We start from the raw sequence: 15,011 nt of genomic DNA, 5'->3' as shown, positions 1-15,011 counted from the left end.
AGAGATGGAGAGAGTGTGTGTATGTTTGGGGGTGAGATAGAGAGACAAAAAAGGAGAGATGGAGGGAGATATAAATATATATGGAGGGGGGAGAGGGAAGAAAATTTCTTACACTAGATGCATTGATTTTAACATACATGGTGATTTCTAATACTATTTGATTGTTTGCACTAGATGCATTGTTTTTAGTTTAGATGTTGATTTTTAATGATATTTTATTGCTTGCACTAGATGCATTGGTTTCAGTGTAGATGTTGATTTCTAATCATATTTGATTGCTTGCACTAGATGCATTGATTTAAGTGTAGATGGTTATTTATAATCTTATTTGATTGCTTACGCTAGATGCATTGATTTCATTGTAGATGGTGATTTATAATCCTATTTGATTGCTTGCAAAAGATTCACTGATTCCAATGTAGAAGTTAATTTATAATGATATTTGATTCCTTGCACTAGATGCATTGGTTTCAGTGTAAATGTGATTTCTAATCCTACTTTATTGTTTGCACTAGATGCGTTGATTTTACTGTAGATTTTTTCTATTTCTATTTGATTTCTTACACTAGATATATTGATTTCAGTGTAGACATTAATTTCTAATCGTATTTGATTGTTTGCACTAGATGTATTGATTTCAGTTTAGATGTTGATTTTTTATTATATTTGATTGCTTACACTAGATGCATTGATTTCCATCTAGATGTTGATTTATAATCTTATTTGATTTCTTGTATTAGATGCGTTGATTTCAGTGTAGATGTTGATTTATGATTTGATGTAATTGTATGTATGATGTGTTGTGGCCAGCAACAACCCCCCCTAATTCAACCTAATATCAGTCATGATGATAGATAGAATAGGGGACCCTTAGTTAATTTTCGAAAAACAAAAAACTTCTTTTTGAAATTACAAGCATAAAACATAGAAAAAGGTCCTTGGACGATTTAAGCCTAAACCTATGTTCATAAAAGCAAATCTCTAAAAGTGCATCACGAAAAAGATAAAAAACGCCAATATGCGCATCGCCTCAGCGTTGATGAACAACATCGCATCGCAATGCACTAGCCTCCATAAAGAAAAACTTGTAAACCCGCCGACCTGCGATCGTGCGATCGCACATCGCAGAAACTATGGCGAAGTACTTTGGCAAGCATTGAATTGTTGCGATCTGCGATATGACGACCTGCGATGTTGCGATCACTGCCGTTTGCGATCGCGCGATATGCGAGGATGCGTTGGCAAGTCATAAAAGCACCTCAATACGACGCTTTCGGGCACGCCACCCAAAGAAAATCCACTTACCATTACCTGACTTGGAAATTATGCGCATTCAATGTTAGTAATGAATTAGTTGTCAGTTATTAAGTGGCATGAAGACGCGTGCCTTAATGCAGATTTTACTTCACGTAAGGTGGCGTATCTAATCTATCTCTTGCATTTAACACCTTCCCATCACCTTTCTAATCGATCTTTCCATTTCGCTCTTAACTTGCAGGAGCAAAGCTCGAAGGCAAAACCGAATAGAAACGCTAAGCGAGATGGGGAAGAAGAGCAAAGCTCAGAGCTCAGAGGCAAGGGAAAAGACCAGAGAGATGGCGCCCCTCTACACAGATACTGCATGCAATAAGGATGCAGGCATTTCAACCTGGGAGGGCATGTATAGGATATTGGAGGAAGAAAATCCGAGAATAATCAAAGTAACTCCTGCTGTCCCGGATGCATTACGTTCTTCAGAAGCATCCCTGGAAGACCTAGCGTGTTCTTTCCTACACAGAATTGCAGCAAGGCCGAAGATCCTGCCATACACAGACATGATCAAATGGATACTAGATGATGCGGAGTTGCACCAGAGACAGTTCAGAACTCAGGGGCATGGGATTATAGCAGCGTTTGCAACTCAAGACCTAAGGCTCATGTATCATTTACCTGAGCCGCAAGTGACCTACAACGCAGAATTCGTTGCGAAGTTCGTAGCAGAAAATCCCGACTTATCCGATACCACTAAGGAGTGGTCAAAAAGAGATGAGCCATTAAAGAAAGATAAGAACGGTATGTATAGTACTGGTTCTCTTACTTCTCCATATTGTTTTGCTGCAGCTATGCTCTGTAGGATATTCGGTAAGCCAGATATCAATAAATTTTCAGCCGAATGGCTACCCCTGATCGATGCTGCAACTAACTCTGAGATAGTGGATTGGGCCAAAATCCTTTCTGACACTTTGTTTACAGCGGTCCTCCACTACCGTTCCAAAAGATCCCACTCCCAAAGAGTCTATCCGCCTTTTTATTTGTCTGCATATATAATGGATTCTATCTGTCTTGTATCCAAATTTCCTACCATGGGTTGGCAATGGACTACCCAGGACCCATTGCCTATTCATGTCTATCATAAAATTCTGTGGGATTCCCAGTTCGCCCCCCATTTTTACCAGATTTGCCATGGACTTATATTACCCATACATAGGATAGTATACAATAAAGATCCCCCAAGATGCTCTCCCGAGGCACAGAATGATATCACCTCCATCGCGAGATGGTTTGGGGAGGAATGGTTTACCTATATCCGAGTTTTTGGAAGCACAGTACCCCCGCATGTCCTACCCTTATATATCCCAGATAAATTGTTGGCCCGAGAAATCGCTTATCAGACTTGTTCTGAAGGTGGTTTAACTAAGGACCTAAAGAACAAAAAGAAGGCCATTTGGCCTCAATTCCCAGTCACGTGTGGGGTCTTCTCTTTATTCGATGTAGGGCACGCTTTTGGTGAGGTGGAGAATGTGACGTGTCTCCAACTATTTAAACTCCCACCAAGGCCATTCGACCCAAATAAAGTTGCCCAGGAATTTACAATTAGCGTCAGGATAAGTGTGTTCTCTGGACAGAAAGATCTGTTTGACGATCTTTTCCAGGGAAAGAACTCGCTCCAAGAAGTTTTGCAGGAAGCACAATCGAGGCTCTCCCCGGAAGACTTCCGGAGATTCACATTGTATAGAGAAAGGAGGCTGGCTAGCATTCCACTGGAAGGACTGCGGATAGCTGCCAGAGAACCGACTCCAAGCGTCAGCCTCAGTGAACACTCCAGTGCCTCTAAATCTGATTCCAGCGCCGTGCAAGAAATATCTCCAGATCTCGAAGAGTCTGTCCGCAAAGAAGAAAGAAACGAAGAAACAATCAAGGACACAGCTCAGTCAAGTTCGATGGCTCAGCAGCAAGTTGCCGCCTCGTCATCAAGAGAAGTTCCTCCCCCCGTCACCGAAGCACCTCTTGTTACAGTAGAATTAGATAAAGAATGGGAGACCTTCAATGAAATGATTAATCTTGAAGGTCAGGTCCCGAAAACACCTGTGGACAACACGCAGGTGGTGCAAGAGGTCCTCTCAACCATAGTCAGTAGCACCACAGAGGTGGAGCATCTTCCTATCGCTCCATCCTCAGAACTTCTACTTAGCGTAGAAGAGATCCCTCCACTGGACGTATTCTACAGCCCACAGCACAAGGCAGTTGTAAGGAGACAAAGGAAGAAAAGAAAGCTTGCGGATGCACTAGCTCAAGATGCCGAACAGCTGGATGTCTTGTGGAAAGATCCGAATAGCAATCCAACCGAAAACCTCACCAAGTTGTCTCAAATTGCAGGAGCATATGCTTCTGCGACCATCGACAAGGCTTCTGAAGTTCAGCAACTTCTAAAAGAACGTGAGAGTCAAATACAACTGCTGCAACAACAGTTGCAACAAGCCAATATAAACGCTGAAGCTTCCAAACAGCTTGAAAAACTACAAGAAGACTTTCGCCAGATGCAGCTGAGCCACCAAAGAAATATTGAAGAAAAGGAAAAGCAACTGCAGACGGCGCAAGAAATGCACAAGGATGAACCCAAGCTGACAGAATTTATTTCAGAGTCCATTGGCTTGAACGACCAACTGTCACAGCAACAGGAAGACATGGTACGTAGAATATCACAGTGGAGGTATTTTTGTGAGCTGAGCGACAAGATCACCAGCCAGGTAGTGGAACTACGGAATGACTATGACCAGGCCAACAAAAGAGTAACAGAATATCTGGCTTGGAAAAATGACGAGGAAGGGAAGAAAGCAGGGGCGCCTAAGATTAATGAAAATCACAAAGACTTGCTCTTCAACAAATGGGACGAGCAAATTACACAGGCGGAGCAGGCAGCAGAGTCAGCGGCAACACAGGCGACCATACTTATCGATTGTGTAAATGAAAATTTGCACAGAGCTAATTTGATTTCAGAGTCCACCCCGGGATACTTACCAAGTGCGTCACAGCTGGAAGCAGAATGGAAGCAGAAAGCACAGGCAAACGGGAAGACAATTCAGGCATTGGCTAGGTTAAACTGGGAAAGTTACTGGACTTACTTAGTTAAGCCTCACAGCCAATGCATGACGGTAAGGTGCATCATGAACGCGGCCGAGAAAGTAGCGCCAGCTCTTATGGACGCTGTTTTCGCAGCCCAACTAAGCACGGAAGTCGGCCAACCGACTCTTCTTAAGCCCATGCTTGATAACTGCAATTTCAAGGACCAAATTAAGAAGTAATTTCAAATTTAGAAAGTTGTTTTTCTTTTTGTTTTACTGAATTAGAAAAAGGACGGTCATTTGAGAGCCGTATCCTAAATTTTGTAATAATACTATTATTAGGATTAGATAGTAGTATTTTAACCCTTCTCATTGCATTGGAGAAGGGTCCAGAAATTTGTCAAGAACTTTTCCTCAGAACATGCACTTCTGCACCTCAGAGGAGGGTTTGATGAATGGAAGGATCAGATTTATATTTATTTGCATCTTTTATGTCTGCTACTGATGTTGCATTTCTGTACTCTTAGTGGGCATTTTGAGTAAATAGAAGTAGATCAGTATTGCTTGAAGTTACGAGTAGGAATGAATCATAAATGGTACTTTTATCTCTTGATGAGTTTCTGCTGGTTTGCTTAAAGTAATATACAGCTGATATTATTTGCATGTTATGATATAGATTTATGGTTACCATTTGGCACTTTTGTACGGTGGAATCATCCGTTTATGTCTGATATATGAATGATTTATCATGTGATATGCAGTCCACAACCGTCCTGTATAACTTCTTATGCAGAATAGTTTATTTCAAATGGTTTATATTCATATGCTTGCTGAATAATCTTCATTACCAGTTATCATATGAAATCTTTTTAGATCACATGATGGAAAGGATTCATCCCGGGCTAGCGTAGGTTATATAAGTTATCTTTATTTTGATTCTAACAGCTTGCAGTTAAAGAATAAGTTAGATTTAAAGTTAGTTTTAGGATGTTACAAGAATCAACATAATCAAAATCAACACACACTCACGCACACCCTTTACATCGGGAAGCTGGTCCCGTCATCCCCAGAGGACCCGCTACACCAAACGGATACGGAGCCGCCAACCAGGTTCCTGACTGGGCGGGTATCCCCCTTGTTGTCGACCCGATTCCGGGCCCCTCAACATGATGGTACATTAATTTTAAAGTGATTGAATTAATAGTGTGGTTGATTTTAGTATAAGCACAAAAGAATTATTGACAATGTGCATTGATTTTTGTGTTATAGTAATTCAACCTATTAATATTGGAGATTAAGAGAGAAAAGGTAAGATGTTTACTACAATAGTTCCAGTTAAATATTTGAATGGTTTACGATTTCAACTGCACTTTTCATATAATTGATATGAAAATATGGCAAAACTAACAGGGGTGACTATAAGAATAGTAGAAGAAAATAAATGAGATTGATCACAATGAAGACTATTTGTAATTGAATACATTCTTATTATTCACATTTTTTTTCCATTCAACACTTTTACATTGTCACTTTGCATTCAAATTTTTTATTTCATCATTTTTCATATTTAAAGTTACTAACAATATCTATCATCTCAACAAATTGACGTAACTTAGAAAATTTAAAATTAAAACTACTCTTCGAGATATATTTAGTAATGCCAAGAGGGATGCTATTAAAAATTATTTAGTTGCCAAAAATTGTGATACCTAAAATTAAATGAAATAGATGTGCAATATCAATCCTCCTGCAAGCTATTGACAATATCCTCTTCCTTGTTCATCACCAACTAATTACTAATAGACAATTACATACACATATAGAAATATAACACAAAAACTGTAACATTCACAAATATTACCATCCAAATCCAAACACACAAACCACTCAAAGAATCCAAACACAAACACACACAAACCACTCAAAACATCCAAACACGGACCTACAAACCATTAAAGGCAAACAACATAGAATAAATTAAAGAACAAAATTATATGGTCATGTCAGGCAAAGAAAGTGTAATTTAAATTTCAAAGTATGAAGTTTATATCAAACATATACATAATAATTATAATATAAAAGTATGACATTACTGCCCTCAGTTGAAACCAGCCTAGATCCATCTAACTATGGATCTATCATGTCTCAATAGGGATCAAATCTCTCAAGGTGCAAACCTTTCCTCAAATTCTACACTCCAAAAAGAAGGTTTTCATCTCAAGGGATTTGATCCCTCTCGTCTCATGATAGTTCCAGAGTTAGATGGATATAGGCTGGTTATTATTCCTATCCTTCCTTTCCTTCGGTTCATCCAATGGGAAACCTAACAACTTGCATAAAAAATTGTCTTCTTCGCAATGCTTTTGTTGCTTGTTCTTCCTCATCCTCCTGCTCTATGTCTACTTCTTATTATTCTCAGACCTATGATGTGTCCATCAACCATCGTGGCTCTGATGTCAAAAAAACCTTCGCCACCCGTCTCTACCACAGTCTTCATTCCTATGGATTGCAACCCTTTCTTGAAAAACCAGAGATGCAAGTTGGACATGAGATTCTTTCCCAGATAAAGGTTGCTATAAAACTCGCCTATGTACATATTGCTATCTTTTCTCCAAATTATGTGGAATCAAATTGGTGCCTTGACGAGCTTATCCTCATTAAAAAATCGGGGGCTACAATTACTCTGATGTTTTATAATGTCAAGCCATTTGAGCTCAAGTGGACAGGAAAAGATCAAAAAGATGGAACGTATGCAAAATTCATGCGCAATCATGAAGTGAAACAACAATACCACTAGCCGACAATTCATAATTTGAGAGATGCTCTTTCTCATGCTATCAGTTTAAGTGGCTTGGAGCTAGAGGAATTTAATGGGGGTTGTCTCCTACTATTAGCTCAAACTCTGTTTACTGCTAATTTCTTGGATTGATTGATAGGTACATGACTCCAACTAATGAGTTAGGTTTTTTAAACTAGTTACCGTACTCTCCCAATTAAGATACAGTGACGAAGAGGAGCTCTTGGGTAAGGTGGTTGATAGCTTGATATTCCCAATCCAAATCTCTTGAACACCAGACACAATGGCTCTCTAGTGGCCAACCTTTAGATGCACACAACCACTCTTTGACTCATAGGGATCATTGCCCTCAACATTGTGTCCTCCTTCGCCACCACTAAATTCAATTCTTCGTAAATATGATTGAAAGTTTCCCTACTCATTTGAAAGGATTTATGGAACTCTAAATCATGGAATCCTCGATGATTGCACTATTGCCACCAAGTTTGTGATGCAAGATATATTTTAAGGATCCATGGTTATAAAGAAGCCTTGATTGAGCTTATTAATTCTTAAAATGTATATTTTTATTCAAATTTTAAGTAAAAAAGTTCTATGCTTTCAAATAAGAATTTAGATTTTGGGTAAATTATTTTTTATAAAAATACTAATAATTCTTGTTTTTATTTATGTTTGGAACATTTTCATTTGGATGAATTTCTATTGAGTTTGAAGTGAAAATCAATCTTCATGACATCAAAGATGAAAATCGAATGTCCTGAAGATAGACCTAGTTTTGGGCTTTAAAACAAAAATTCATCTAAGTATGAATCTTTCAAACATAAATGAAAACCAACACCACGGAATTCTTAATCATTATTGATGTTGCAAACAAAAATTAAAGATTAACCAAATTCTTAATTTTTCTCTACCTACGATCTGTTCTTCACCTAAAGCCTTCTATAAAAGCTCTGCTGAGTGGAAACATTTGCACCAAGCACATCTACTCCAACTCCAAACCTGGACCTCTTGAGCCTACATCTCTCCATATCATCCATCTATTTATAGTATTCCTATATGCGGTTGTAATACTCCATCATAATCTCAATCTTCCTCTTGTGTTTTTTCTCAAGCATTTCCCTCTCAAGCTTGTAACTTTGGTCCCACTCTTCTTGCTCCTATTTATATTTCTCCTCAAACATCACTAGTAGTAGCAACAACTTGAAAATTGTTGATTTATTGAGAGGCATTCTCCACTTTGCTATCAGACTCATCTTAGAAGGATCCTCCAATTTCCTTAAAGCTAAGCTACACAGAAAGAACTTCATCAATTTAATGAAAGATTGCATTCATGAGATCCATAACTCTCAAACCAATCTGATTCCATTTATCAATTCTTCTCCAAAAAACAGGGAATAAAATTATGTGCAAATCTAGAAGTTTATTTTATTAAAATTTTCTCTCATTATTGCAATCCATCTTCTCTTATTATAGTATTCTTGATTTGGGTTTTTATCAAACCATTTGAATGTTGCAATTTCAGTAAAAAAAAATGGATTTTTTCCACCAATGTGAATGGGGAAAGTTTTCCAAGAAGAAATTTCCATCTCAAGGACTTTGGACCAAGGCTATCCTCCACATCCTCTCTATGATCATAATCACATGGAATTAATGTGGGGGTCTCCAGTGGAGACTAGAAAGTTTGTAATTAAGAAATCACATTGCATTGAAAGTGTTTTAATATTTCATAAATGACGATAAACATCTTATCATTTTCTTAAAATCAAGTTCTTTAATTTTAATAATTTTAATTTTTTAATTATTTATAGTCGGGACAAAATATCTAAACAAAATTGCATGTTGAAAATTCCATTATCAATGAAACTAAACTTCCCACATGAGTTGAATTTTTCCCGTCTTATTATTTCATAATGAAAGTCCAAGTCCTCTAAAACTTATGTTTCACTTTTATCATGTAATTTATTCACTAAATTATTCTGATATGTGTGTACGTAAGATTAATTACTTTAGTGATAATCATTATTGTTCATTGGGAGTAAAATAAGTGCCCAGATTTACTCTTTAAAATTCAAAACAATTGCTAAATTCAACATTAATCATTAGCTTTTCTAATTAGGTAGTTTCATGTGTTACACATACTATATTTTACTTTTCCATTGACACTTTTCATACATTATGGCACTGGCTTATGTTGTTTCTATTTCTACATTATGATAGTCTGGTCATTACTCATCGTCCAACACTCCCACTATCAATTGAACCTAAGAATTTTTGTCATTTAAGTTCGTTTATCAGTAGCAATTCATCATCTTAGTAGCAACAAAACCACTAACCACATTGTTGACATACAAGAGGACCATGTCATGATTTTTCATTTGCATTTATGTGTTTCCTTAATGCATTAACAACTAGAATGAATAATAAAAAGAAACTACGCGCACCTAACCCTTCCTATAACCTTGAATAAACGTGTAGTCTAAAGAGGCAAAGGAGTTGCCTAGAAAGTTATGGAAATTCCGGTCATATTTAGAGAAAATTCGACAAGGATTTTTGTAAATCCAAGTTATAATTGTTAAACTTCAAAATTTTAGGTGTCCTAGACGTTTTTGATGGCGCTGAATCCATTTCCACCATCAAAAGCACGATTCAAACATTGCCTCTACAAGATTTTTTGAAATTGTTTTGCCCGGATTCCGACCACTTTTGGTCGTCCGAGCAATTCCTCCACCTCGTTAGACAACTCCTTTAATAAATGGTAAACTACATGATCCATCAGGTCAAGGTCTATGGGAGGGGTTGAATCTCGGTCTTGAAAGCACAGGTCTGACTATCGATCACGAGGGTCTAGATACGGGTATCAATAGAATTATAGAGCTACAGTTACTAAGATTCTTTCTAGACAACCAAGAGCAGAGGTCTCCATTTTCCATGCATAAGAAAGTTGCATTAATAGAACATCCTATTCATTTGTTGTACTTTATGAGAAAGGTGGAGTTTCATTTAACGACCTCCTTATTTTTTATAACCAGGCGGATTACAGTCCATAGATATAAAATTTAACCGATGCATAGATGAAGAAGTCATATCCCTATGGACAGAGATTTACAAGTTTAAAATCTCCATTTTCCATGCATAAGAAATTTTCATTAATGGAACATCTTATCCATCTATTATACTTTATTAGAAAGAAGGAGTTTCATTTAAGTACCTCCTTATTTTTTTGAACCAGGGAGATTACATCCATAGATGTAAAAGTTAATGTTATGTAACAAGCTCACAAAATAAAATAAAAGATAGATCAACAACTTCAAAATCAGCCTCTTCGAGGGGGAAACCTCCTTTTCATTACATGAATGAACAATTCTTAGATGATACACATGACAAAACCTCATTTCTATATATCGGAGTCTAATGGGTCACAATATAATCAAAACCAACATAACAATAATAATATAAGTGCACAACAATAACAATAGTGAGCTTCTATATGGCACAATAATAACAATATGGGGACAATAGGGGCACAACAATAAGAATAAGGGATACAACGACCATAGTAATGGGGGAATCACTAGTATTATAGGGACCTAACATGATCCTCTCCTTCAAAAAAGTGTTGTCTCCAACGCTTGAGTAGTTCTAGATGCTTTTGTATAAAATTCTCACCCTCCCATGTGGAATCTTCAGCGGGTAAGTTATTCCACTTGATGAGATACTCTGAATTTGATCGATTTCGTAACTGTCGAGTTCTTGTTTCTGTGACTGCTTCAGGTTCCAATATGATTTTTCCTTCCTCTTCAAGTTCTGGAAATATTGTTTGAACTAGGAGTTTGTCACCTATAATCTTCTTTAAGCATGAAACATGGAAAACTAGGTGCACTCGGGAAGCTGCAGGAAGCTCCAATTTGTATGCCATAGTACCAATATTTTGCAACACCTTGTATGGACCATAATAATTTGGTGATAATTTATTATCCTTATTAGCTTGCTCGAGGGACATTTGTTTATATGGTTGTAGTCGTAGGAATACCTAGTCACCTACATCAAAACTTTTTTCACTACGATGTTGATATGCCTATTGTTTCATTCTATTCTGCACCAAAGTGAGGTTATCCTTTAAGAGTTGGAGAACCTATTTTTGACGCTCTATGTGATCTTCCACTGCTTGAACCTTAGAATTTTCTCTTAAATATGATGTGATGGACAGTGGATGATATCCATAAAGTGCCATAAATGGGGTAATTTTTTGCTGCAGTATGGAAGGAAGTGTTATACCACCATTCAGCCAGAGGAAACCATTTGACCCATTGTGTCTGTTTATCAGATACAAAGCAACGGAGATATCCTTCCAAACATTTGTTTACTATCTCAGTTTTCCCATCAGATTGAGGATGATAAGATGAGTTATGAGATAACTAAGTACCAAGTGATGAGCCTCATCATTGGGTAACTATATGGACTTTAATACATCTCCAAGATTACTAAAATCAACTCTTCTCATAATTCCTTACATGTTTTAATTATATTTTTCTCAATGAGATGAGTAAAAGTAAGATGTTATGTCTAGTGGTATAATGTGCATTTATTGCAGGTTTTTGGGAGAAAATCATGGAAATTTTCGCTAATTAAGGTGAAGGAACTCAAATGAGACAAGAAGGAGAGATTATAGGAGATGGATCTCCCTCATTAAATCCTCACTCATTTGAATATCCCTCAATCAAATCACACTAGCTCGGAGTTGCAAGCAGCCGAGTGTCGTGGCGGAAAAAGTCGTTTGTGCGGACACAACTGACCTCCCTAGGAGTCTAGACTCTCTAGCGACAAACAAGACAAAATGGAATAATCTTTCTCTAAATACACCTTTTAAAACATGAAAACTACAAGTGTTTAGGCTTACCTTATTCCAAAACGCTGTTGTTGTAGTCCGTCCTTGCCGATCCGGATGAGCTCCTCCTTCACATCAATTCCTGCAACCACAAACAATCAAACAATTACCAAGCACTTGCATTTCATATAATAAAACATATATCCAACATGCAGACCAAGGAACACATGAAATAACTCATTAACACAAGCTATTGAGAAAAATAAACCAGTTTGTATTAATAACAAAACAAAGGAAACTCTTACAACCTGGCCTTGGTGTTGTGCAAGTTCCTCCCAGCGTCCATCAAGGGTTTTCCTCTACTTTGACAAAGCTCACCCACTTCCAAGTAGAATCAAGCAAAGACAATCTCTCCTCACAAGGTTCTAAATGGGAGTCCTAATTCCTGCAGCATTTACCCAAAGAAAATGTATAGCTCCAACCTCCCCTCCTTCTGGCCCAAGGTCTTTATTTATAGTGCTGTAAAGAGGTTATTCAGGTCCACCATCAATGGGATAATCCTCCTCTTTGGGTGGGATAGCTCCCTTATTGATGGGATAAGTTCCTCCTTAATAGGGATACATGAACCAGCTGGAGGCGCATCCATTTCATCAAACCGACCTCTAGAAAGTTCTAGAAGTAACCACAAGTAACTTTTTTAAGATGAAACTTGCGCATTTTGCCTTTTACAGAAGGATGCACCTGTCCCTTGACATACAGAGCGTCCAAAGACGCAGCTTTTGTGAACATTGTGAGCGTCCCCGCAGGTAAGGCTTGAGAGAACCTGTGACCCCAGAGATAAACACATTTTTACAAGACTTTCTCTCTTCTTTGAGTTTGAGATGGATAGCAGAGGCATAAGACTTGCCTAAGAGGGTAGCATGACTGTTGATTTGAGCCATACTAACTGTAAGCGGTCATGGTGACATTTTTTAGTGTAACAGATTGCCCCCTAAAGTGCGAAGCTTGGAATAGATTAGGGTTTGTAATTCTAGGAAGGGTGAAGCGCTTTATCATTTCAAGGATTGTCTTGTGGATGACCTGGTTGGAACCTGCAATTTTCAACACAAAATACATGTATAAGATTATATCATTACTGAGGTAGGCATTCCCATACTCAGATTCAAAACTTTAACTAATGGACTAACTACTCTGATACAGGAATGATCTTAATACATCATTTTATAGACTTTTGTAGACACAGTATGGACGCAGCCATCTGTTTATGATTAGTCTACATAGATAATGAATACAAAACTCCTCGCAGCCTGGATGGTAGAAACTAGATCCAGGGTCTTCACTTCTACTTCCCGAATTGGTACGATTCTAGCCATGTGATTAAATGATTTGATGTCGAACATGGTAGAAACCACTTGATTACCAGTCAATGATGTAAACTGTTAACAAGCGTGAGAGAGACCACCAGTAATGTCAATGGTTCTCAAAGTACCAAGCACAACCCGTGAAATGTGAATAGATGTTTTGATGTCGAACACTTCACGGAATCCTTTGATCGAAAGTCAATGATGTAAACTGACGTCAAAGGCGAGAAACCTGCCATTGATGCATGCAGACTTCAAGGTACTGTCGATTCCTAAGTCATCTTTCTAGATAATGTGTCGATGTCGATAGAAAGCGACCCGTTGCAGGCAAGCCCACAACACGAAATCATTGTTCAAGTTGAAGAAATGTTGCTGTGAGGACTGACTCAGGGATGGTCAAATGGATGACAAGTATTTTGCAGATGAAAGTTTTGCTCGCAGACCTCTTGAACACATAACGACACAACAGATGGCTTGGTGACGAATAACTCAAAGTGATTCCCGAAACCCGGCTAAAGATTTTCAAAGTGGTTTGGTTAACTGTGAGGTAAAAGATTTCCCAACCCAGGTGAATGAAAAGTGTCGTGTTCAAGAGTGGTAATAAAGTTTCTTTTGAGACAAAAGGTGACAAATAGGTTCATTTTTCTCTCTTTTCCCCCACCATTTCTGGCAAGTACCTCTTTATTTTTAACAAGCTTGAGGAGGATAACATATGCTTGATTGTAAGCTCATCCTTCGGACGAGTCCAACCTAGTTTAAATTCGAACCCTAGGAAGGAGTGGTTCGTTCCTGTTTGTAATTGAACAGGTCCTCTACTGTAAAAGTTTTAACGAGCCCAGTATAGGAGAAACTCGGCGTTTTTCAATTTTAGAGAGTCTGAAAAAACTAAAGGAGACTCCACGTTGAACTTTTTCGTACATTTGTGTCCCTCAAGCCCGAAAAAGTATAAAATAATACCTGGGGGAACCGCTTGGTCTTGCGACCAAGGAGTACTTTCATAATAGTGTTGTTGACCTGAAAAGTAAAAAACGATCAAGGACATGTCGTTTTATTTCCTTATCGAGTTTGAAACGACAAAAACCCGGCAATCTTTTCCTGATTTTGCGGTCAGAAAAGAGCTAAAAGGGGAACGTCTTTTAATTCCGTTTTAACGAGTGTAAAAGAAACGCTCGGCGATATTTTCATGTTTTAGGAGTCAGAAAAGAGCTTAAAAGATGACTCTGATATTTTTGTTTGTGAAAAATGACAATTTCCCTCGAAATCCCTTTGTCCTGCACAAAAGCAACACATTACTCATACCTGTTTAAAATAGGCAAAAATACATCGAAAAACATCTTTTCATGGTAAAAAATGAACTAATTCATCCAAAAAACCTATAAAAAGACTTTTTACCATGTCATTTTTACCGTTTCACTGTTGAGGTTGAAAAAGGAGCTTTTGACAAGAAACTTCCCGTGGCTGCTGCGGAAAATCTGACCGTCGGAACTGAACACCGTCTTATCCAGGTATTTTACACATCCTACTCTGCATTTCTATCCGTTTAGAATTAATTTTTAGGTCTTAGTTTCATTTTTTGGGGGGGTTTTGGTTTTGGAATGCGCCTCTCGGCGGACACGGGTGCCCTTCGGGTGACCCGCGTCCCCCGACTTTTTCCTACACAGGAAAACGGTCGGAAGACGCAGCCCGTCTTCGGAGCAGCCGCGTCC

Source organism: Pinus tabuliformis, chromosome 1_1 (genome assembly GCF_031772625.1).
Source record: "Pinus tabuliformis cultivar Carrire ecotype Pingquan chromosome 1_1, CPIR1, whole genome shotgun sequence".
Taxonomy (NCBI): Eukaryota; Viridiplantae; Streptophyta; class Pinopsida; order Pinales; family Pinaceae; genus Pinus; species Pinus tabuliformis.
This window is presented reverse-complemented; position numbering follows the sequence as displayed.